This window comes from Ornithodoros turicata, chromosome 2 (genome assembly GCF_037126465.1).
Source record: "Ornithodoros turicata isolate Travis chromosome 2, ASM3712646v1, whole genome shotgun sequence".
NCBI classification, from domain to species: domain Eukaryota; kingdom Metazoa; phylum Arthropoda; class Arachnida; order Ixodida; family Argasidae; genus Ornithodoros; species Ornithodoros turicata.
Window position 1 is genome coordinate 67,866,018 of NC_088202.1, and position 24,422 is coordinate 67,890,439.

The 24,422-nt window shown below is 47.6% G+C and overlaps 1 long non-coding RNA gene across 1 annotated transcript; it reads left to right on the forward strand.

Annotated features, from left to right (window-relative positions):
• The first annotated feature begins 2,782 nt into the window (after positions 1-2,782).
• LOC135383668 (uncharacterized) lies at positions 2,783-4,309 on the forward strand. Its single transcript, XR_010419993.1, has 3 exons — positions 2,783-2,819; positions 4,127-4,209; positions 4,265-4,309. It is a non-coding gene; the product is annotated as an uncharacterized LOC135383668 (long non-coding RNA).
• The last annotated feature ends 20,113 nt before the right edge of the window (positions 4,310-24,422 follow it).

The window sequence follows — 24,422 nt, forward strand, 5'->3', positions numbered from 1 at the left end:
GGCTATTCGAATTACTCACCATAACAGATCTACTCATAAAATCTATTTCACGCAGTGTGACGCAAAGTACTTGCTCGCCTCCCTATGTAATCGCCTCTCTATAAGACCACGTGGACAGGCGACATCATGAATCACTTGTTCCTTCCGCAAATCGACCCCAACTGTACCTACTGCCTCCATTCGAAGATGCAAAGGCTGTTAGAGCACGTCATCCATCATCTGCGACTGAATGTCCCGTTCGCTGCAGCATTCCTTCGTAGGGTAGGTACCAAAGCAGCACCACTAACCTGCGCTGTGTGCCTTGGCGAACTACCCAGGGACATACGCGCTGAACTAACCTTTTAAATCGCTGAATGCTTTCTCACATGTAGTGCCATGGAACAGCTGGTCGCACCAGTGCGGCCTGCGTTTCCTTCTTTTTTTCTACTTGTAATCTAATCTAATCTGTGGCAAGAATCTGTATGAATGTATTCCGAGTACTTTTATAACTTTTTGTACTAAAACCTATTTTGAGGAATTTCGTGACTACCTCTCGTGGAACACCCTGTATATAAACATCAAATATGCGACGCATGAATGCAATACAAACAGTTCGAAATATTATGTGATCGGAGGTGTACAGGACAACTCAGCCAAATAACGTGGCTAAAGAGTAACGGAGATGTCATGTTCGTTGACTCTACAAGTCCCAACTGTGGTGTACCGAGATGGATGAAGACCAGGCCTGCGCATCAGCTGCTGTGTCATTCCACTAGTTCCCGATTGGCGCCAATCGAATAAACATGTTTTGTTGATTCAGTCTTGGTTCACAATTGGAACTGACGACGAGCGATCATCTTCTGTCGAGGACCTGTCGAGGAACGTGCATCTTCGCAGCTGCTTGCGACCGGCAGGATTCTACCGGCCTACCGTCCATCGTCTTGAGAGGCCTGGATTCTTCGTTCTAGAGAAGGATGAGCGGAAATTTTATTGCACGTTCGACTCTGAGCTACCTTGCAAGTTTCACGGACCCCGTTCGAAGGCGACAAATTATCTATTACTCATTGCTTCATTGTAAGATACTGTGCTTAAGCAGTTGTACCATATACTACAACCAAGAGACATTACAGAAGTTTCCAAAGTATGGTGGTTTCAGCATGACAGTCAATCCGAAGCTAGACATTACTCAGTACCATCTTCATCGTCCACTCGCCAAATTCAATGAAGGCGTTATCTTCTCTAAGCTGGACCTCTGTGAAGCATACCTTTAGATGAAACTCGATAAGATACGAAGAAGGTGCTGCCCAAGCAGCACAATGTACTGAAAGTCGAGTGCAATAGGGGTGGACGGGTAGGTGGAAGGCCTTGAGCAGAATTCTGAAAGTAAAGAACATTGATAAGACACATACCGCCACCCCTATTGCACTTGACTTTCAGTACATTGTGCTGCTTGGGTGGTGATGAACACGATGGGGGGGGGGGATGCCTTTCAGTGCTCTGTTACTACCTGATGTCAGTGATAGCGCAAGTCTTCACATGATTGGATTACGCTGCTTGCTACTTCGGTGACATCACCGGCACCGCGTTCGCACACAATCTTCCAATCTCGAGAAAGTTTTCCACCGCCTCTTCAGTTTTGGTTTCGGAAGTCGAGTATTTGAACCAGATTGTTTCACAAACAGGGTTTTCGATCGTCGCAGGAACGGATTTCGCATACATTGATTATGCCTCAACCGAAGAATGTTAACTAACTACGAGCACTGTTGGGTACGGATCACCATGGCAGTCGGTACCAACCCGGATTAGCAACACTCCTTGGCCCCGTGCAGCGAGCTAGCCAGTGGAGTGTCACAAAAGCGGTGCTCCGCTTTCTGCGTGATACGGGCCTCCTATGCTCCCTGTGAGCCGAGTGTCTCTTTCATTTTTTTTTCTTGTATTTATTTATTCGCTTTTTGTTATTTCTTTTTCTTTCTTGCTTATATTTGTTTGTTTTCTCTTTTTCTTTGTTTTGTTTAGGGAATAGCAAGCCGGCGTGCTGCATGGCTGACCTTATCCCCTTTCTTTTCTCCTTTTTTCTGCCAATAAATCCCCCCCCCCCCCCAGATATCTGTGCAACGAAATGTACTTCGAATGTGTACTTCGAAAGGACAGTCGTTGGGACTGGATGTCAAAACGTGCGGAGGCCTTTGCGACCTTCAAACATAATTCGTCATCACTGTCACGGGCCGTGCGCAGCCATCGCGTCACATTCCATTCATTGTCCGCGCTGTTGCTTTCGCGGCCCGTCTCCAGTTGATGACATTTGTCATTCGAGAATATTGGCAGTACCATTAGGCAAAACCTTGAGAGGGCAGCGGCACAGGGTTGCAGGCGGAAACACGAAACGATGGTTTGCCGCTCTTGCTTCTGGTCGTCGCCAGTCCCGTGCGCCTAACAAAGCCACCCCCTCCTCATGCAATCATGTTAATACGTGAAGACCTTTTGGTGTCGCCAACATGACATTACCTGTGCGAGGGTTAGGAACATGAACGCCGACACCAAGTCAGTTGGTATCGGACCATCTCCAGGACAAGTCGCACACCTCAGTGGCGTATCGGGCGCCTCGGGACTGTGCATCAGTATTGGGCTGACGAAGTGTCTCTTCTAGCCTGTGCGCGACTGCGTCCAATTTGATCTTCAACTCCGGATCCATCGTTTGTGTTGTGTAGACAATCTCCTACACGGTCATCTGTTTGTTCATCTGTTCATCACTTCACCACGACAAGGGATTCCCTACCAGCTACCACCACCACCACCACCACCACCTCAAGATTGGACACCCCGTCAGCCGCAAGTTCAATGTCTATTTATGTTTATGTCTCTCAACGCCGCGTTGCTAATTGAGTTCTCATAATTTTGTATCAGTAGTATCACGTGTCACAGTGCCATATATAAATGATGTTAGCTGAACGAGTGTGACTGGCCTATTCTTTGATCGAGTGGCTAGCGTTCCAACCCATCGTCATTCCGTGATCATTCCGCCTCATCGAGGTCTAGACCTCACACCTGTGTGTGTGACAATCACCTGCAGCTAAGATCTCACGAAGCCACTTTGTCTCGCGGGTGACGCATCCTCAAAGGGACTTGAAGCTGTTATCTTTCACAATAACGACGGGAAAGAGAGCCAGTTACATATGCCTAAAAAATCCTCACGCCCACCGCCAAAAAACTATGCCCAGATTGAGCGGGATGCGTTGACCATAATTTAAGGCGTCATGACGTTTCATGAATATCCGTCGGGACGCAAGTTTACTTCATAAGTACTTCATGTACTATTTCAGTATTACTTCACGAGACTACACGAAGGCCTCTTTTGAGCCCTCATTCCTCGGTGTTCCTCAAGCTCAAGGTTTCTCTCATTATGAACTACTAAGAACTATGAACGTTCACCAGCTACATGACATGCTTTCAATTATTTCAATATGTATATACGGTTGATAGGGGCTTCCCGAACAGCTGGCAGGTGACAATGGGCCCCAGATAGCCAGCCCTTTTTGAGGATTCCACACAACAGCACGACGTTCAGCATATGCTCACTACACCCTACCACCCATAGTGCAATGACAAATCTGACAATTTTTTTGCGAGCATGCACGACCGCCCTGCGGAGAAGGGGTACCTAGAATGCCAGGTATCTGCTGTAATGTTCGGGGATACATCAAGTGTGCTCTCTCGACAAGGAACGTTGTGTACCACAAGATTCCAACGAATAATGCGCGGAAACGAAAGTGGTTGCAAGCGCTTGGTCAAGACATTCGTGATCCACGCCGTATTTGCTCAACCCATGTAATGCGCAATGCACCAAACGGAACATCCCCCTTCCCCTGGGGAGCCCTGAGCTCTCGCAGGAGAATATAAGTATCAGATAAATTGTGCGCTATAGATACTGACCGTATTCTTCATTTATATCAGCGACACAGGCTTCCATCGTGACTGACAAGAAAGTGAAACTCGGAAGTAAAAGCGTGTAAACGGATGATTTACCGTCAACACCTCTCACCCTTTATCCAGTGATCATTTCAACACCTATTGTCCATACACCCTCATGCTCACAGGTGGGTCAAGCTTTTGTTTTATTTAACATTTTCACTTCTGCATTCCTTGCCAGGTGCATGATATGATAATATCTTCACCACTGGTGGAGCCAGCTGTTGAGTCATTCTGGGAATCTGAAGACAACAGTTTTGAATGGTACATAGCCTGCTGATACAAGTTTCCAGATACTAAAAGCTCTCCTACTTTGCAGTGTGTGCTCTGCTTCACCAGACTAGAAGAAGTACATCAAATTGAGAACTCCATTGTTAGAACCGTTTGAGTAATGCAGGACTTACTGTGCGTCGCACAAAGTGGGCACAGATGTTCGCGTCACGCTTCTCACCGGAAAAGCTGAGTGCCCAAGTGAACACAATTTATCTTGGAAACGTCAGCCAGAGGTGAATAAGATAGCTGCAGGGAACATCTTGCTGTCTGGCACAATCCTTTTTGAGTGGAGCCAAAGTGTGAATTCATAGCCTCTTATGTTTGCACAGATTCAAACGACACCTTGTAGTACTTGCTGTTGACCAGGTTCTCTGGTTACTCGAGCCGATTAATATTAAAGTGATCTCACCGACAACACCTACCAGAAACGTTGCAGACTCCTTCTCGCGACACAGGTAGGATAATCAGAACTCACGGCCGTGTTGCAGAGCATAGAGTGGAAACTAACAGGTAAAACTTGAAAAAGTCTAGCACTCGCAAGTGAATAAGATCAGTATTTAAAGAGACTGAAACATTCAAATATTTATATGGAACTTATACTTAATATATATATCAGAAACTTATGGAACCACCAGGGTGGAACCACCAGGGTGGTTCCATAAGTTTCCGGCCCGAGGTAGAAAATGCGCGCGAATTTGAAAATGCGATTAAGGATCTGGTAGTTAGTCATCTGGTAGTTACATACTCTCTTCCAGAGGATGTCCGCCTGGCCGTAGAACTCAACTGCAAAAACAACACCTATGCTGCTCTCATAGTTTTTTTATAAAAATTCTGGTCAGTCTTACGTGATGCACCCTGTACATATATACAGGGTGTCCAAGCAAAGCGTGAACGTATTTTTTAAATATATATATATATATATGACTTTTTCCGAGATCAAATCAATTGTAATATAGCATATGCTGAAGGGCACTCCTTAGGAGGGTATTAGATTTTGAGTGAAGGGAAGACGAGCGCCTCTGGAGATGCGCAATGAACAAAATAAAGGAACAAATGCTGTTCCTTCACGAATTTGTTGCGCACGATCTACTGAACGGATTTTTGTTCTGAAAACGGTTATGGTGTCAGGTGACCGAAGGGACCAGATGCTCTCATTGGGACAACTTCGTAGGTATTATAATTAAAAAGTTAATTATGCCTGTATGTACAAGCTTCATACATACTGTACTGTAATAAGTACAGTAACACGTAATTACGTCTTTAGACGTAATTAGACGTGTTCGAGCCGGAATTAGGCGCTTCGAGTTTGAGACTCGAACTCAAATTTTATGCAAACGGGTCCTGGTTTACATGATCCAGGTTAGCTGCGATTATTTGCGAGTTCTTGAATTCCCTGAACGGCTTTATACGTCCACGAGGCAAAAGAGGAAGAGGAGGAAATCAGCAGGCCTTCTGTCCCTAGTAGGCGTTGCCTTAGAACAACAATGGCAGACACAGCATTGGTTGGGATGATACGGCCGCCATTGTTGCTCCAAAGTCGAGGCGGCAGAGATGAGAGGATGGCACTATACTTTCCCATATCTATTGGCTTTACCCACAACAGGCCCATCCCCCGTCCGCCTAAGTTTCTCTTAACAGGTCTAGCCATTGTACAGGAGCCTGAAATAACATCGAAATGCTACCCCATCGGTGGCGTTTGTTTTCGGCTAAAGAGTTGCGAAAGAATCTCTCGTGCCCCGCTGCTAGGGTATTCTCTGCTTGGTTTCTTTCTGGCCGGTCAACAGTTGTTACAAAAACACCTTGCTGCACAAGTGCAACTTATTCGACGCAACGTATAGTTTTATTTTTCAGGCCGTTTTTTTCATTCCTCACATATTTTTTTACTTAAAGTAGGACCACGCACTTCTCAAACGCAAAAAGAGCGACAGGATTGGGACGGGACGGGGGTGGGCTTATATTTGGTAGCGGCATCGCGACACTTTCGGTGTTCGCTATACTTTGAGTGGAGTTGGGTATGCTGTTAGTTTTCATATTAATGTTTTTGATACTAAAAGGTTTCCGTAGGGTACAACATTGCAACCACCTATCTTGAGCTATGACACCTTACACGTAACACGTCGATCGATATGATAGAATCGTGCATGTGAGGTAATGACGTAAGTGTGCATGGGTGGCGGATTGTAAGGCATTCAGAGCTTCCGCATTCCTGTAACAGGCACGCAAGACAATGAAAGATAGAAAACACGAGCCGTGGCTCTGGCGCAGAGAAGGAAGGCACTGCATTCTCTTTTCCAACTTTGCCCTGGCACATGTCAGGGGAAAGAGATACAATATGTACTCTCTTGAGTAAGCAGTTAGATTAATGTCTTCTGTCTCAGGCAAGTTTCTGCGCTTACGCTAGCTGTTGTCTCCCTATACAGGGTTAGCTAAGATAAAGTACATGGTTTGCAATGAACATAAAACGAATGGAGAGGCTCTTTCTGAGCTAAATTATGCATTGCGAAGCGTAATACACGCTACAGCTTTATGAGGAAGTTGCCAGTTGGACCAGTTGGTACTTACACGGGTGCTCCCTGCCATCGGATGAGGCTCCCACAAGAACATCCAACGGGGTCCAACGAATTGAGATATACAAGCACCAGAGCTAACGGCAGGGATGATATGACTTGTGCCATCTTTCCATTGATTTTCAGCGTTTTGAAGGCTGTTGCCATCACCTTCCCGGTACGCGCTCAACTGCCTGAGGTTCAAGCTCATCCGGATGATCTTTTTAAACCCCGGAATGGAGTGAGCGAATGTATAAATCGGCCACCATAATGGACTGGAACGCGAGAGGTCTGCGGAATAAGCTGCTCAATTTGAAGGCGTTTGTTCTGCGGTACCAGTCACCTGTGCTATCTACGTCTCTCAAGACTTCCGCCGTTGTAGATATATACACTCTTAAACCCGTACCTTTTATTGTAACTTTTAGAAACATGTAACTTCTGTATAGACGTAGATTTCGAGATTTCTTATAGGTTACACCACTGTAACGTATATTTAGAGGTTAAAAGCGACCAAGGTCATGTCTTTACAACACGAATAGAAGTTACATCTCGGAAAAAACAAAAACAGCTTGTTGTAACTTATAAATGTACCCTCTACTCCGACACTGTAACTTCTAAGCGAAATCTCCAACGATAATCTCTTTGTTAGTTTCTTATCGTTTGTTTTCCTTTTGTTTTTCAGCATAATGCCGCGTTTCAGCCTCCCATTCGAGACGACAGTTGCGAATCTACGCTGTTATTTTTTATCTGTTTCAGCGTCACGTATACGTCAACTACATGTTATCAATGCTGTATGAACACATATTATAAGTTCGCAGTCTGAAATACTGATAGTATGTTTCTTTCTAAAGGGTGGAAAACAATTGTCAATGCCGCAACCACCAATATTTCCGATTTCGCTGCGTAGCCGAGCCTGGTCTAGGTCTATCCACACTGAGAGCGGTTTCCTTGAAACGCTTAACGCTCGTCGTCCGTCCGTTAACAAGTGTAATCTGTTCTAGTCAGTGGTTTTCCTCGCGTTTATCATAGTGTCGTCAGGAACAACGGAAAAGCTAGATGTCGCTAGCAAACAAGTATATTTTCGGTGTTCTCAGTGGAAAGTGTAGTGAGTGCGAAGATTGCAAAGAATATATAACCGAAAACGAACGTCACCACCGCAGCCCTAATTCACACACTTCATACACTGGGTAAGTATACATTTTGTGCTAGGTACGTGCGTTATTTTGATAGCAAGAGATCTTAGCGCAGGTTTGTTGTGATTATGGCAAGCGTTTTGCGGTCCTGCATATGAACGCCACTTACGCTTGCTACTTTTCTGCTCTTACTTGGTCGCCAAGTCAATACACCGGCGTGCATTTTGCGAGCTGCGATATATGCATCGAGATATATAATTCGCAGCTTCCTACTTGTTGTATTCTTACGATATTCTAAGACTCAACCGCGGAGTGAACGCCTTCCCGCATTTATGCTGCTTTGTACCTTGTGCTTTGTACGGATTTGAATGGTTCCGTAAATGTTACTCTCATTCCTCAAGGTTGTGTGCGTTTTATGTAATACTGTATTGCCATTTGCGCTCGCCTCTGCAACACGAATGTGGAATAAATTTTTTTCTGCTGCAGTTCTCCATTTCGTTGGGTGTGTTCAGCTTAGCAAACATAGGTCAGTTGTTTTGTCTCGCTAGCTTCCTCGCACTTTTATGCATTGCTTCTCACTTAGAAGATAGTTCTTTTTTCCACATACATGATAAAGCGACCATGGTTTCTCCTCACACCAGAATCGCACTTGTGCACAATGTGTCACCTCTCGACAGACTTCTGTTTTTGTAATATACATATGTTCAAGATCTCCTTTTCTGCTGGTTCATTTTGGTACATTGGTGTGTTCTGTAAATGTCTGTCCATATCCCACGCACAGGGTGTTTGTTTTTATTCGCATCACACCAGCGCTCATTTGACAGGTGGGTTATGTTAATTTTCGCAAATTAACCCATCCGTAGTTACAAACATTTCCGACATTTCCTGACCCATGTGTTTGTAACTACGGATCGACTAATTAGCAAAGATTCACATAACCCGCCTGCCAAATGAGCGCTACTCTGTTGCGAATAAAAATGAACATCCTGTATAAAAAGCCGCACGTTGGCGTAACCTTTACGGGCAGGTGCTGGATTGAAGGCCGTAACCTCTAATTAGTGGGTTTCCTTGTAACTTTTATAAAAGGGGTCACTCAGAGGGTACCTGGTAGCTTCTGAAATAGAGGGTAAAATATTGCAATTTTTTACCCTTTACTAAAGGGTACGGAGTTAAGAGTGTACCGCTCTTGAACAAGGCTACCCCGTCTCGAACCGTATAGTGTGCGTTAGGAATGAACTAACGTCTGCGCTGATCCACTCCCGCTGAGCGCCGTTTGGTTACATAGAGTGCAAGGCATGAAATGGCCCAGCAGCTCTTACCGTTGTGAGCTTATACATTCCCCCTTCGGCTTCTAGTGTAGGCCTCGCAGTGTACGAGATGTGTTCTCTGATCTCTTCGCCGCATTTGTTGTGATTGACTTTATGAATGCATACCATCCTCTGTGGAGCAGCAGACGTCACGGAAAGATTTTGGCGGAGGTTGAATGAGAAGTCTCCCTTCATGGGTCGGTGTTTTCAGACTTACTGTTTGGATATATCGCTGTACTCAAATGACTTATCCAGACATCTAGAATGGACAGCTGGTTTGGATGGTAGGGGAAGTATCGTCTTCCTATTTTCATCAGAGTTGAAAATTTCGCCCAGTGGGACTGGGACATAAAGTCTACCCTCGCGAACTGGAAGGCTTTTCGCGCGCTGAGCGTAGACAGCACCCCCGAAGGCATCTCCGAATCAGGTGGCAGACTACACTGCGGAGGCTGATCGGCCTTCCCTCAGCGGTATGATGTCCTTTTTTAAATTCCGTGTTAGCGCCGCGAAGCAACTGTGGCGATGAGCGGCGTACGGACGTGGACAGATGGAGAGAGGACAGCTGGAAGGAGTGGGGTACAGGGGGTTATAATGAGTCCTGGGCCGACTTCAGGGGGAACTGTGCCGACATTTGTCTGGGAAGCCCTGGGAAAACCCAGGGAAAACCTGAGACAGCACAGCCGGTGACAGGATCCGAACCCGTGTCACCTCCTTTCTCGGCGTGGAAAGCGATCATCTTAGCCACTATGCTACGGGAGCTGGTAATGATGTCCTCCGTACAGGTTTGTTTCTGCGCTGGGGGTGAAATTAACCTATCGACATACGGCTGCAGTATGGCTCATGATCGTAATTCTCCTGCGACGTAAAAGGCGCGGCTTATCATTATACGAATTACCTTAAGATTTCTCTTTGGTTGGACTGTGGCTGCTGTATACTGGGAGACAACTTAAGAGCTACAGGCACACATGTACATCTCCGCGAGCCGAGGATGTAGCCCGTTGACTGATCGTGGGACTTCCAAGAATGTGGCGCGTATAATCGGATACGGGGATGCTAAGTCACGTGTTTTGTTACCGCGCATATTTAATACGGTTTATTCATAAACACGCACTCCTTCTCCATGCACGTCGTCAGCGACACTTGATTTTGAAACATGATCAGTGTGCATCAAAGATTGAAATGGCTGCGCGCGTAATATGTTTAGGACCGGAGATTTATTGCGATCGGGCGAGCCAATGGCGGGCGAGTTCAGATTTGTGAGTGGAGTTGACATGCAGCTCTTCAGTTGACTCTGAGTGTAGGCTGTTTATTTTGTCCTCACATCATACACGACCTTGGTCATTTTTTACTGGGAACCTCGTGTGCCTCAAGACCTGGAACCGAATATTTTACTTGTTGGTCAATGTGTCTTGCATGTGTTGTTGTACAAATGGCAGTTCCGCATTCATGGTACGATCATCTGAGAGCAGCTCAGTTCATCTATGTGATATGATACCTTACGCACCACTCGCTACAGTATTGGCGGCATGCACGAGAAATTTTGAAACTTTTGATAACTTTTGGCTACATGCACAGGGCGCGTTGGCGACTTTCTAGAATTTTGACCTGGAAATCTGTCCGCGGACACCTTGGCACAAACCCACGGGTGGAGCAGCTGCGGGCTTGGCGACGGTGCGCTCAACGCAAAGCTCGTCGGACGGGGCTATTTAAAAATATTGTGGAGGGTCATCAAATGAACGAAGTAGTCACTCAGGAAGTGGCAGGACGCTGGAAGCATTGGCCCCAGACCACAACCGACTAGGTGAACTTGCGTTATTCTCCTCTAAGCCGGAGAAAGAGGTGGTTCTTGTTTTCTGCCACCTCATTGCCACACACTCGGTGGCAGAGAATACCCACCCAAGCAGCACAATGTACTGAAAGTTGAGTGCAATAGGGGTGGACGGTATGTGTCTTATCAATGTTCTTTAGTTTCACGAGTCTGTTCAAGGCCTTCCACCTACCCGTCCACCCCTATTGCACTCGACTTTCAGTACATTTTGCTGCTTGGGCAGACTTTCGCGTGTCATATGACCTCCTTATCGGAACAGAATCAAGCTACCCCATCAATCAGTGGACGGACATTGATATCGACTTCTCGCTGACTAAGTTGACGAACGCCCTCGTTCTCTCACGGATTCTATATTCCCCAGGACCAGATAATATCACCTATCGGGCTACCCGTAACCTTGATTGAGGGGGGGGGGGGTCATAAGTGTTTACTCAAGACATTCAATACATCCTGGGGAACCGGGAAAGTTCCAGGAAAAGAGTGCGAGTTATTCCACTACTGAAGCCGAGAAAATGGCACTCGCACTGCTCTTTTTTTAGGTCAGTGAGCCTGACCAGGTGCATTGGCTAGATGCTGGAACGCAGTGGCCTTCAACGAATCGAGTAGTGGCTGGCTGATCTGTCCAGCCGCTCGCCCGCAAGCACCAACATGTAGTCGTTGCCGCTAGCGCTTATCGCTAGCTTATTTTTCCTTGTTGCGTTATTTTTTCGTTTGTTGTTTCCCCCCTCTGCCTGTTTTGCAGACCTCCGCCATTGTTTTTTTTTTCTTCCGTTCTAGCAGCGCTGTTCCTTCTTGGTAGGGATGCCGCCTAAGGGTACATTTATGCTGCAGCATCGCTGTTCGCTGCTCGCTGCAGCTTCAAGCACATCGCTGCTCGCATAACCGCTAGGGTGCGTTTACCCTGCAGATTGCTCAAGATGCTGCTCGCTTTCGCTATATCAGTCGCCTAGCAGCGTTCACTGTGGAAGGATGGAAACGAGGAAAAGTGGGAAGGAGGAAACCGACTTCATCAAAACCAATCGCAGGTCGGATTTCAAGACGCCAGTCATCAATGATACCAGGAAGACAAACATGTTTACATTCCTAGGTGCAGCGAGCAGAGCGGCAAGCAGCGGCGAGGATAAGCGAGCAGCCAGGCTGCAGGGTAAATGCACCAACAGAAAGCTCTGTGTTTGACCTGTCATCGCCAGAAGTCAGGTAGTCCCCGGGCATGTTCAAACATGTTTGGCAGCATTGTTGTGGCGACGATCATGGCGTGCATCTTTGGCAAGCAGCGATGCTGCAGCATGAACGCGCCCACAGAGATACATGTGTTTGTTTCGTCATCGCCAAACAGCGATGTGCCATGTGCCAGCAGCGATGCTGCAGCATAAATGTACCCTAACTCACTCGTCAATCCTGGGACGCCGGCGACGATAATCGCGCAAGGACGCATCCTGTCGCCCGCTGGAGTAAACAGCGATACGCGGAAATTTACAGATCATTCTACCATCTTGTCTGATAATGTGGTGGCTTCCGTCCCGCTTGCTTACCGATTACAGGATGTTATACATCCCATTCGACAGTAGACTACGGTGCGTGTCATGGGCAAGGACGTTGCAGCCTTAGTGGACACCGGAGCAGCATTTTCGCTGCCTGGGCGACACCCTTTAGAGCGTAATTGTACTCTCCAGAAGGGTGTTATATATGTGGCTAAAAAACAAGTTGAAGTACACCCTTTTTTGTAAGAGTGTACGCTAGACCGTTACTTCGATGGCCGACGTATCGGGCAACGATTTGTGTGCCTGCCTGGGCTAGCAGGTGAAATGATCCTAGGTCGCGACTTATTATCCACACCGGAATGTTGCTGAATCTACGTCGCGCGGAATAGCAATATGAAAGCGGTGAGACCCTGCGCCTTTCATACAGTGAATACTTCAAGAAACGGACCCGAGCTCGACAGCAGAACAAACCCCTCCCATCCACTCAGGAACGAGATGGGAACAACGGTGACCCGACGCAGCGAACAGTTGGGATATCTCACGGTCCTGGACAATCACCGCCCGATGAAGAACATCGCGGGGCTGAACATTAGAGACTGTGGTTGCAAGCGCTGCCCTGCACGAGGCCCTACGAGGATATCCAGCACCCTGGAGTAGCGAGAAATGCTTGCACAAACACTGTTTTCTTTTTCCCGGATGTTCACGGAGTAGCCAAGTTTGACCGATGTATTCGAGCACCGGATAGCAACAGCCGGCGCAAGGCCTTGGAGATACAACCCGCGGCTGCTTAGCGTCCTCATACGCAAGCTGCTCAACGCTGCGCTGAACGAAACGATTCAGATGGGCACTGTGAGACCTTCGCGCCGCATGTGGGCCTTTCCGATGGTGCTCGCCCCAAAGAATGACGTAACAGCAAAGTTGTGCGTGAACTACCGCCAGCTGAACGAAGTAGTGGTGGTTGTGGTGGTGTAAGGGTTGTCGGCCTCACAGATGTGGGCAACGTCACGACTGACGCCCTGGGGGAATGGCCGACTGCTAAAGGGAACTGTGCCGACATATTTCTAAAAGCGTCCGAGCAAAATCCAGGAAAAAACCCAGGCAGTACAGCAGGGACCCGGATTCGAACCCGGGTTCATCCCAGCCTCGACGTGACACGGTCGGCACGGTAGCCACTGAGCCACGGGAGCTACGGGAACGAAGTAGATGTACCCATTCGGATTCGTACCCACTTCCCTTGTGGTGGCCTATCTGTAGTTATGCTGCTGCCACAGATGACGACGATGAAGACGTGTCTCGGCTGCATTGGGCCACTCCGCCTGCCAGTTCTACCGCCACTGTCCTGTGCGAGTGCACGACGTCTGCCCGTTGAGACATTCCATCATCGCCGGTCAGGGCTCATGTACGTGAAGACCATCTCCTCTACACCCTGAATCCCAGTAAACCATAGATGTCCAGGCGATTTCCGGGTGATATCCCGACCTGGATGTTTGAATATCACGGAGAGCCCGTAGATGTTGCAAATACGTCCTGGCGACTATGATTTGTCCCACTTTTTCCACATTCCAGGAATGTCCCAGAGTAGTAACTTCGGGATATTTGGATATTCAAATGATGTTCTGAAATCTTTCATTTTAATTAATATAATTGTGTTCTTTGAGAGATGTTACACTGTGCTATCCAGTACGATGCCACACCTTTTGATGAGATATATCAAAATGCTTTTGCCACTCTACATTATGGCTAGGTTTGTGGCAGTATAAGATTCATCACAGTACAGCAACACGTACTGTGTGACCCGCATCAGTGCCGTACCCTGCACTATGATTGCATAAGTCTCCTTAACCACAGTAACCTCCATTTGCGAACTGGGTGAAGCATATACTGAACAAATTGTTTGGGCACGTTCGTTAAGCGTAGAGGGGTGTAAAATGGTTGTAACGGTGACGAGGATGCGTCTTCGCGATTCCCGTGCATCTGCATCGACTCAAAGTATACCGAACAACATTCCAGACATCCCTTCCTGTCAAATACTGTGTTTCCAATTCAGGCTATTGTCACTATAATGTGATTACCTGCTGAGTGGATCTGTAAAAGCAATATGTTTCCTCTGTTGCCCGAAGAGTGCTACGTAAATACATTGTTGTTACTTATTTGTTACAAGCTTTTACTTGTTCACTCTATATCTCACACCCAGACAAGTTATTTTTGCTTGCTGCCAGCAGTATGGAAAAGTTACAGTTAAATTGGCATTCGGAACAAGATTTTATAAACCTTCTACATTCATCCGTATATCCCTGAACGACATTCTGGTGACGTTCTTGTGACGTTCAATCAATGCCCAAATCTTGCACCCTCAATCATTCCACCCTTAAAATGTGTTCTCAGCTCCACAAAACGCACAATGAATACAGTTATATGACAGAACGCCCAACTATTTGAAAAGGCATGACAAAAAGTCCACAAGTTATAAACATGTGGGTACTCGCCACCCTAAATAAATCTCTTTAGCTCCACAAAGGCAAGAGTGCACATAATGTTATGACATAACATCGAAATGGTAGACAAGGGCATGATAAACCTTGTGAAAATGTGCTGTTATGCACCATCACTAGAACATCTTTTTGTTCGACAAAACCTATACAATACGCAAAACGCGACGGCAGTTTCGCCTACAGTTTCTACTGCGATTGTTTGTATGTACAACAAAGTTATATCAAAGTTTGGCACACACAAGAGTGATGCAGCACAGAGCCTGTGGTCATTGACCATTGACTTTTGGCAACTGTTCCTTAACGGGACATGATATTCGGGTGTTATCTATGATCCTCGTTCCGAAGATTCTTCAAAAGTATCTCTGAAGGGAACTTGATTAGACAACATAACGAAGGTACTCACCTGTTGTATCCGCGCACAACCGGAATAAATTCAGTACAAATGTAGCTGAGACTATCACACATTTTCGCCACGTGAAAGGACAACCAATGTCCCCTGATGTGTTGACATGTTGAAGGTTTGGAGCGAGTGAAGGCTGTGAAAAAGCAACGCAGAAACTCAGTCAAACGCTAGAATCAGCCACACATTCTACGATAAATATGCGCTTAAATATCATATATCCACCCACCCGTTACTTCCAAACTTATAATGGATTACACTGCATATAATTCCATAGTGAGTCAGCAAAAACTGCTAAATTTCTGACACTTCCGGAGAGGACGTCGAAAACGGGAGACCTGAAAGAGCACGTATAGCACACCGTGGGGCGATGAAGCCCAAGCAACAGGCAAAATAATCTGAAACGTGACACCTAACAAAAGCACGGCTTCAGTTTACCTGTATCGTCGTTGCTGGCTGGTCCTGGCAGAGTATTCATTCCCAATCAGTCATATTACTTAAACCCGTCACAAACTAAGTCATGCACGTACTTCAAGCCCTGGAAATACCCACGCTGGTCCTTCGAAACATATGGGCGAAGCAGTTCTGCTGCCTCTGCATCGACGGCACGAGGGAGACACTGCAGTTCAAATTACAAACGGTTTCAGGCAGTCTCAGATCTCCCTTTCCCAGACTGCGCGGCGACGGCACTCGGTGACTCGGCCCGCAGGTGTGCATTCTGTACATAAGTTCACGTATGTGGGACATCCCCCGCGGCACCCACAGGGATGTGCCCAGAATGGCGTCTAGAGGACGTCGCCTGGATGCTTACATTTGCCTGTGGATGCTCGGACCCAAACGAGATGGCCACGAGCGGTCTCTGGTTGTGTCCGATATCACCTGCGCCGAAAAGACCCTTTACCTATCATAAGGGACTGTTTGATTTTTGTCCTTCTTTCCTCTGGACTGTCGAAATCCCCATTCAGATTTCAATGGAATATGGACAAGGTGCTTGCGGATGCGGAATACAACTTCGCCATGCCCTCTATGGACGACGCAGTATTTTTTTACGTTCATTCCAGGAGCACCTTTCGCACCTGAAAGAGGTACTGGGAGGCATGCAAACTGCTGGATTGACCGTCAATACCCGGAAGATGCAGTGCTACCAGGCGCATAGGCTTGCTAAGGTTTATGGTGCAGTCGGGCACGGCCAGGCCGAACGAGCACAAGCTCAAGGCTATCTTTGAGTACAACAACAACAACTTTATTTTCGGCCTTGGAGAGTGGGGAGTTTCATCGCAACAGGCGATACTCTACCCCAGTGCTTGGTGGAATGGGGGGAATAAAATAACGAGCCCCTTTACAATAACGATCGAAGTCCGATGGTGTCCAGAAATGTCAGAAGAGCTTTGAGCGCAGAGCGTTGCTGGGCTGGATTGGGCCAGGGACCAAGCAATTTCGGTAGGGAGAAAGGGCGAGAGTCCAGCTGACGAAGAGACTCGGAGAGTGTCATTCGGGAAGGTTCGTAGTGAGGGCAATGAAGAAGAATGTGCTCCAGATCCTCAAGAGCACCACAGTGGCAACAGGTGGGAGAATCAATTTGTCTCAAGCGGTAACGCCACTGAGCTGTAAAGGCCACATCGAGGCGCATGCGGTGGGTTAATGCAGCATCCTGACGAGATGTGTTTCGTGGCATGCGGAAAGCGAGCATGGGATCAACTCTGTTCAACATAGAGGGGGGAAGAATGTCGGTTGTCCGTTGGCGGGAAGCCAGGGGTGTCACTAGACGTCGCAGAATTGAACGGCGGTCTCCTCTGAGCAGAACAATACGGGTCCGGTTCCGAGACGAGAGTGCTGCTTCTGCGGCGCTGTCGGCCTGCTCGTTCCCCACGACACCGCAGTGGGCTGGAACCCACTGGAGAACTAGCCTGTGGCCTGCGGCGTAGATAGTGTGGTAAGCCATTAACACGTCGGTGACTAGGGGTGCGGATGGGCCTCGTATGCCGGAAGTTTCAATTGCTTGAAGTGCAGATTTGGAGTCTGTAAAGACTGCCCATTCCCGGGGTGGAAAATCAGCGATGTGTTGTAGAAAGAAAAGGATGGCATAGAGTTCCGCAGCTGTGGAGGAGGTTGGATGTGAAAGGAGTCTTCCGTGCACGACGCCTTCGGATGGAATGACGAAGGCTGAGGCGGACTTGTTGTTTCGGGATGCGCCATCAGTATATGCTGCCGTAAACGTAGAAAACTTCTCGTCTACCAGAGCATGAAAATGGGCTCGGAGGACTTGAGGGGGGACCTGATCTCTTCTTTGCAGAAGGTTTGGGAGGCGTACAAACGTGGGCGGTACCGGGAGAGACCAGGGGGCTTCCGGCGGTATAGTGTCCTTAGTTATGAAGCCAGTGAGAGTCTGGCGTGTCCTCTGCGCTACTCGATAGAAGTCGCTTCCAGGGCGGTATCGAATTTTCCTGAGTAGCGGGTGGCGGGGAATGTGAGCACGCAAACGGAGGTAGTGCCGAGCCGTTTCCCGTTCACGGAGAACTTCAAGCGGGAGCTCACCAGCTTCAGCCAGTACTTGTCGTGTTTCAGCCATTCTGGGAACTCCGAGGCATCGACGAAGGCTTCGAGCAAACAGGGACCGAAGCGTATTTAATGAAGTTGTTGATATCCTGTGCAGAATAGGAAGGCTGTAAAGCACAGTTGCCCTCACCAATGCCGCGTGAACCGCGAGCAGGGAACGCTGATCACAGCCCCATCCTGGGCCAGAAAGATGTTGGATTGCGGGGAGCCATCGCTGCACTTTAGTTTCAAGGTGTTTAATGTGCCGAGCCCAGCGCAAGTCCGAGTCGATTACCACGCCAAGGAAGCGGTGAAAGCGTACTGGTTCTAGCTTCTTTGAGCCAAGCCAAAGTGGGAAATTGGCCATAGCTTTACGCGTGAAAGGGAGCTCGACACACTTTTCGGGTGAAAGGTCCATCCCGAGGTGCGTCAGGTACGTATGGATATTGTTTAAAGCGAGCTGCAGGCGGCGCTGGAGAGCCGGGCGTGATTTTCCTACTGTCCAAAGGGCGACGTCATCTGCATACACGGAGAACGACACTTTGCGAGGAATTACTGATTGTAGGCCGGCCATCACCACGTTAAACAGTGTCGGGCTGAGAATGCTTCCTTGGGGGACTCCTTGGGGAACAGGATGCTGAGGGCTTTGGCCTTGGGACGTACGGACAGCGACAGTTCGGTCCGTAAGGAAGTCTTGGAGCCAGATGAAGAGCCGACCGGATACTCCAAACGAGCGCAAGGCATGTAGCACACAAATGTGCGAGACGGTATCATAGGCGCGCTTGATGTCGAGGAAGACCGATCGGACGATCCGTCGATGGGCTCGAGCATGTTGAACTGTAGAGACTAGGTCGAGAACTGGATCCATGGAGCTTCGGTGGCGACGAAAGCCAGCCATTTCGTGAGGGAACGCACGTCGTTTTTCGAGCCACCAGTCGAGGCGATGCAGAACCATTCTCTCCATCTCCATCTCTGCAGAACCATCTCTCGAGCTGGCGGTGCTGAAGTGTCCATGGTGTTATCGGGAACATTCACGATCTGTGGAATGTTGGGATCACCAGAAGAAGGGCTCCCTACCCGTTGGCGTTTGGCAGGGCTGACGGGGACCTGTTGACCTGTGGTAAGTGTCATAGAGACGTTGGACCTCCCGTCCAGATTTCGGCGGGAGGTCCGTGATGGTTCGATTTCTTTTTCAACGGCTCTGAAAAAGCCTAAGGGCGAAAAAAGCTATCTTTGAGTATCCCCGACAGCAGGATGCGAAAAGCGCTTCCTGGGTATTGTTGGACTGTATATAGAAAATTCATACCGCGCTGCTCAGACCTGACGAAGTCGTTAACCTAGCTGCGGAAAGGTGCAGGATAGTATTGGGGAGAAGCACAAGAGAAGGTACTCGCCTCACTGGCCAACGCAATAACGCAGATTCCCTGCCTATACCTCCCAGACCTAAATGACCACTCGGTTGTCCCGTAGACGGACGCTAGCGGTTACAGCCTAGGTGCTGAGTTACTAGAACAGCATGATGGCGAACTGCGGCCTGTGGCTTTTGCAAGTCATACGCTGACGACTCCTGAACTGAATTATACTGGAACGGAAGAAGGACTGTCACGCTATCATGTTTGCTCTAAGGAAGCTCGACATGTATTTGGACAGTACAAAATTTACCGTCCCGACTGACCATCAGGCTGTGTCTTGGCTGATCAGGCTGAAAAACCCTGCGGAAGACTCCCACGGTGGAGTTTAACGTTGCACTTCTCAGTTGAATAGCGAAGGGGAACATCTAGTAAGGTGGCAGATGCGCTGTCCCGCGGGCCACTGCCACTTGAGAATGTCGTTACCACAGCGGAGCTGGTGACCACGGTTGGACGGACCGGATCGGAGGAAAATCTCTCGTGGGGTCACATTGTCAGCCGTGAGGACATCTTAGAAGCTCGAAGGCCTGATGGCCTGTGTCAGCGTGTGCGGAGGTGGCTGGCGGATCGAGACCCAGTGGACACTGAACACGCTGAAGGACAGCTCGACTCCTACCAGTTCAGCGTGAGTGAACTACTGGTTAGGTGTATACCCCAGGGAGACGACTAGGATGCGTCTGGCAGCCATTTCCGGATCCTAGTACAAAAGCACGGTTCACATTGTGAGCATAAGTCACTCTCTGTGGGGCAACTCGTTAGTCCATTTTCCACATTACACCAGCAATTGGGTAGAGTATCTCCGCCGGCGATGAAACTCCCCAATCATCATCATAAAATAAAGTTGTTGTTTCAGTCACAAAACGACGACGTTTTCGGGGTAGCATTGCATAAGTTTCGCAAAAGATGACGTTTTCACACAACGCGCAGTATCTGCAAAAGAGTTCTGTTGGGGAAGATGCACACGATAATGCAACATAAACAGCGCGTGCCAAAGCACACATGATGGTAGCAAAAACTATTTTAGCTGCTAGTTGCTCGAGCGCACACATCCACACCAACACATAAAGATGGTCACAAAACCATACCATCAACAATAATAGTGTAGCTTCATGCACCGCGTCAAGGATGCCTTTCAAATTAGCTGCCTACTGCCAGCAAGCCATATACCTTATTACCTTCGAGAAAACACAAGAAGAAGGAAGACATCTCTCCCATTTCCCCCTCTTTTGATCAGCGTCACGCCACTTCTCTACCACGACACTCCCCGTACGCCAGCGTCGTTGCTAGGAGACGAGCGCTCTCTCCAAAACATGACATCACTGCAATTTGTGGGCAACAGATGACGTCACCTCCTCCGTCATCGAAACTCGTAGAGGCTCAGCAGACTTTGAAAAATTGATAGAAATGCACAACGTTCGCAAACAGGATTGAAATTCCGCGTGTAGAATCCTGGGGTACATTCTTTTCATGGACTAAATGAAATAAATGCCGTTTTCCGGGTCCGGAGTGGCACTTTAAGTGGGGGAGTGGAGAGTGGGGGGATTTAGGTGGAATTTGATTCGACGGGACGCAAGAGGGCGCGCCCTGCCGTCTTCCGGTAACCTAACGTTCTCTTCCGAGGAAAAGGGCGATAAGTGGCACGTCCGGAGGAGTGCGGACACAGCTTTATTGGCAGTGCTGGAAGAGGCAGGTTTGTCACTATGCAAGTGCTATAATTCCCAGAACTGCCGGACACCCCCTCTAAAAGTTGGCTTGACCTGCGTACCCGCTGCCCTCATTGAAGCAATGCACTCCACTTGGTTTTGTTAGAATATCAGTGGCCCCCGAGCTTTAGAAAGAAGTGTCACCCTCCTCAATGTGGCACCGTCCTCGTCGTCGGCATGCCAATGGTGAGGATGGTGCCCACAAAGAAGAACAGCCTCTGTTCGAAATATCGGCGGCTCTCGTCCTGAGACAATTCCCTACATAATTCCATCTTAGTTTGTCTTGTGATCATGCTTGATATCAAACACAGAATAGCTCTTGTATTGTGTACTGAATAGATGAGTCACCAAAATTGTGGAGTGACTCGACCCACATCTCACTATCGTACAGACACCAATTAAACCTGAAGCGACTGAAATAGGCGCCTTCAATCGCGAGCGTTAGTGCTTTGGAAGAATTCTAATGGCGTCTTTGACTTGCTTTGTCTTTGCTTCCGATCGATCTAGAGCGCGCTATGGTGCGACGTTTCATCTTCGACTGGTCGAAACAGAGCACTCTCACTGCATTCGATTTGTTCATTTGGAGTTCTTTCCTCCAACTCGAAGCGCTCTGGAGTGCTCTCATCAACGCCGTCGGAGCGTTTGCTAACTGGATGGGTTCCGGTCACGTGACTGCGCCAGCTTCCACTGAGTAGTGTTTCTGTTCCGCCATGCCTTCCATATTCTGCATTTTGCGTCGGCGTTGTTTTGACTACGGGGAAACACCGGATGTCACGTGAGTTAACATTCCGTCGCCTCTCTTCTGCTCGAACCTGCCGCGTTCGGCTTCTGCGCGATTCCTCCGTCTCGGAGCCGGAGTGAGATGCGGTTTGACCCGCTCCAGCTCGGAGTATCTGGACGACCAGTCGAGGACACCATTAGAAAACGATACGATAAAGGAAGTTGTCATGTCCAAGCTTAGTAATGTGATGTCACCTGCTTCAAGCGAACAGAGCGATTGGCTTATCAGGTCTTCGGAACGGTTATCGTGAACACCTTCCGATCAGCTGAAATTGGCTGACGACTTGAGATGCGGATTCCGTCGGTTATCGCGGTTCCATTTTTCATTGATCGCAATAAAATTGCTGGTGTACTGGGTGCTTTTCTATTGTTTACAGGATTTTTACAATAAAACTATGAGGGCCACCTGGATGGCGCAGTTTTCGCGAGTGGGTTGCACGGCCTGGTGGAAAACCTGCGAGTAATATTTTGTGGCGCTACTTTGTATAATGAACTAAAATTCACTAATCAAGTTCGTAATCGAAATGTTCGTGGAAAAACTGGACTAGTAAAGCTGCATTCAATGTTTTTTTTTTTGTGATATAGTTAACCATGCCAATTAAAGTTTCAAACTATATCGGAGAGGTTTTCCGCCAGGTCGTATAACCTACCTGCGAAAACTGTATCTATAGGTAAGTAGGTAGTAGGTATAATTTCATTACAAGACATATGTAACGGTTATAAAACGCACCCTGTATAAAAAGAATGCAATAAAAAGAAATGTTTCATATGCGCACAAACCGTTTGGCCTATGTTTGTATTAATCTATATATTTTGTTTATTTTAACACACATTTTTATTTCTAAAGTGGTCTTCCTGTCAATTGCGAAATACCTGAAGGATCCAATGGACCATTTCCATGAACGCGTCGCTCCTGGCGGCGTGAGACGATATGATGAGAAGACGATGAAGCAATGATGAAAAATTAACGCCACGTGGGCGTAGCTGGCATTTTTTGAGGAAGCACACAACATGTGATACCCCGAAAAAACCACACGAAAAGGCATATTCATAAAATGCCATGGTTTCATGCCTACTATCATGGCGACGATCGTACAGTTCGACGCAACACATTACAGGCATTGCGAGAAGCTTCGAAGGGCATGCGCAAACACCGGCAAAGAGAAAGATGTTCGAGACGGAGAGCGTGACACGTGAGTTCTTCGTCGTGATCCACACGAAACCATCTTTCTTCATGCGCTCAACGGCGCGAATGCAAAGCTCCCGCTTCATTCGGTGATGCTGTTAGGGTGGGAAGTGGAAGAACCATACACAGACATTTATGTCTTTCATGTTTAGGCAGTTGACACATTACAGGCAGTGCGAGAAAAAGCTTCACCAACTCGTATCACAGCCTACAGCATGTTTTCATGTCAACAAACATGGCGGCCGCCGCCAGAAGTGCCTGGGCATGCACATACGCGGACCCAGAAATGGTCTACTTAGAATGACTACGTTGCCTTTATTCTTCGTTTCTTTCACGTTTCCCCTTTTTCTTCTTCCGAAGCTGAGACTGTCAAATGCGTTTCATCATGCATGCCTTTAGCTAACACTATACTAACACGATCTGCTTCTTCTTCCCTGTTGTCGTTGCATTATGTTTTATCATGTAACGTTTACGTCTGACCAAATAAATTGACTAAATTATGTCCTAAAAGCAGCTGTCCAACATTTGTATCTCTTAGAGTGTGTTTCTTTATTTGCACGGTTCTTCTGACGACTTACTCTAATATTCCCTTCATTTTTTTCGACGTAGACTAAGGCAACGCGAGTTAATAACTTTTTTCAGTTTCATAGAATAAACTGAGATGAGGTGAAGAGAAACTTCTAAGGACGAAATTTCAGCTGAGGGCGATGATCGCGAGGGCGTTTGCCCGCTATTTCCTTTCTCCACAAGTATGGGAGACTTATTTACCCATCTAATTAGACGCGTTGTCTGGTACCTCGGGATCAGGCGATCGGACATGAAAACAAAATACTCTGCGGGTAGTATGTGCACCAATAACTGCAGCTATAATAACCATGGATTGAGTGCTTGTTCTACTGTCCATATGCAGTCACTGTCTACGGCACTCCATCAGAAATAACTGGTGAGTATAAAGTTTTGATCGACCTACAGAAAAAGCTCCTGAATTCTGCAGTAAAATTTTCTGAATGCGTTATAAAATCCCTCAACATACCATGCGTCTTTTTTATTGCTAGCTGGGTGAAAGCAGTACACGGGATCGATGTTTGTCTAAATATGCGCATTTCAGGATCACATGATAAAGTAAATAGAAGACTTGCAACAAACAATGATTATAATGACGAAGGGCACAGTCAGGGCATGAAAGTGTCCCCTGTCCAGCTTCCTCCGTTGTACTTGTATAGGTTTGCGCTCCTGGTTAAACAGGAATTATAACTCGCAAGATATCCACACAAATTCATCGTTGCCAAAGCACGCTTAGTTGATGTTTACGTTTGTGGAATCCCACTACGAGACTCACATGTCATATCATATAGTGTAGCCAGCCAAACCTTCAACTGAAATAAACAACTTTGTGTCGCTCCT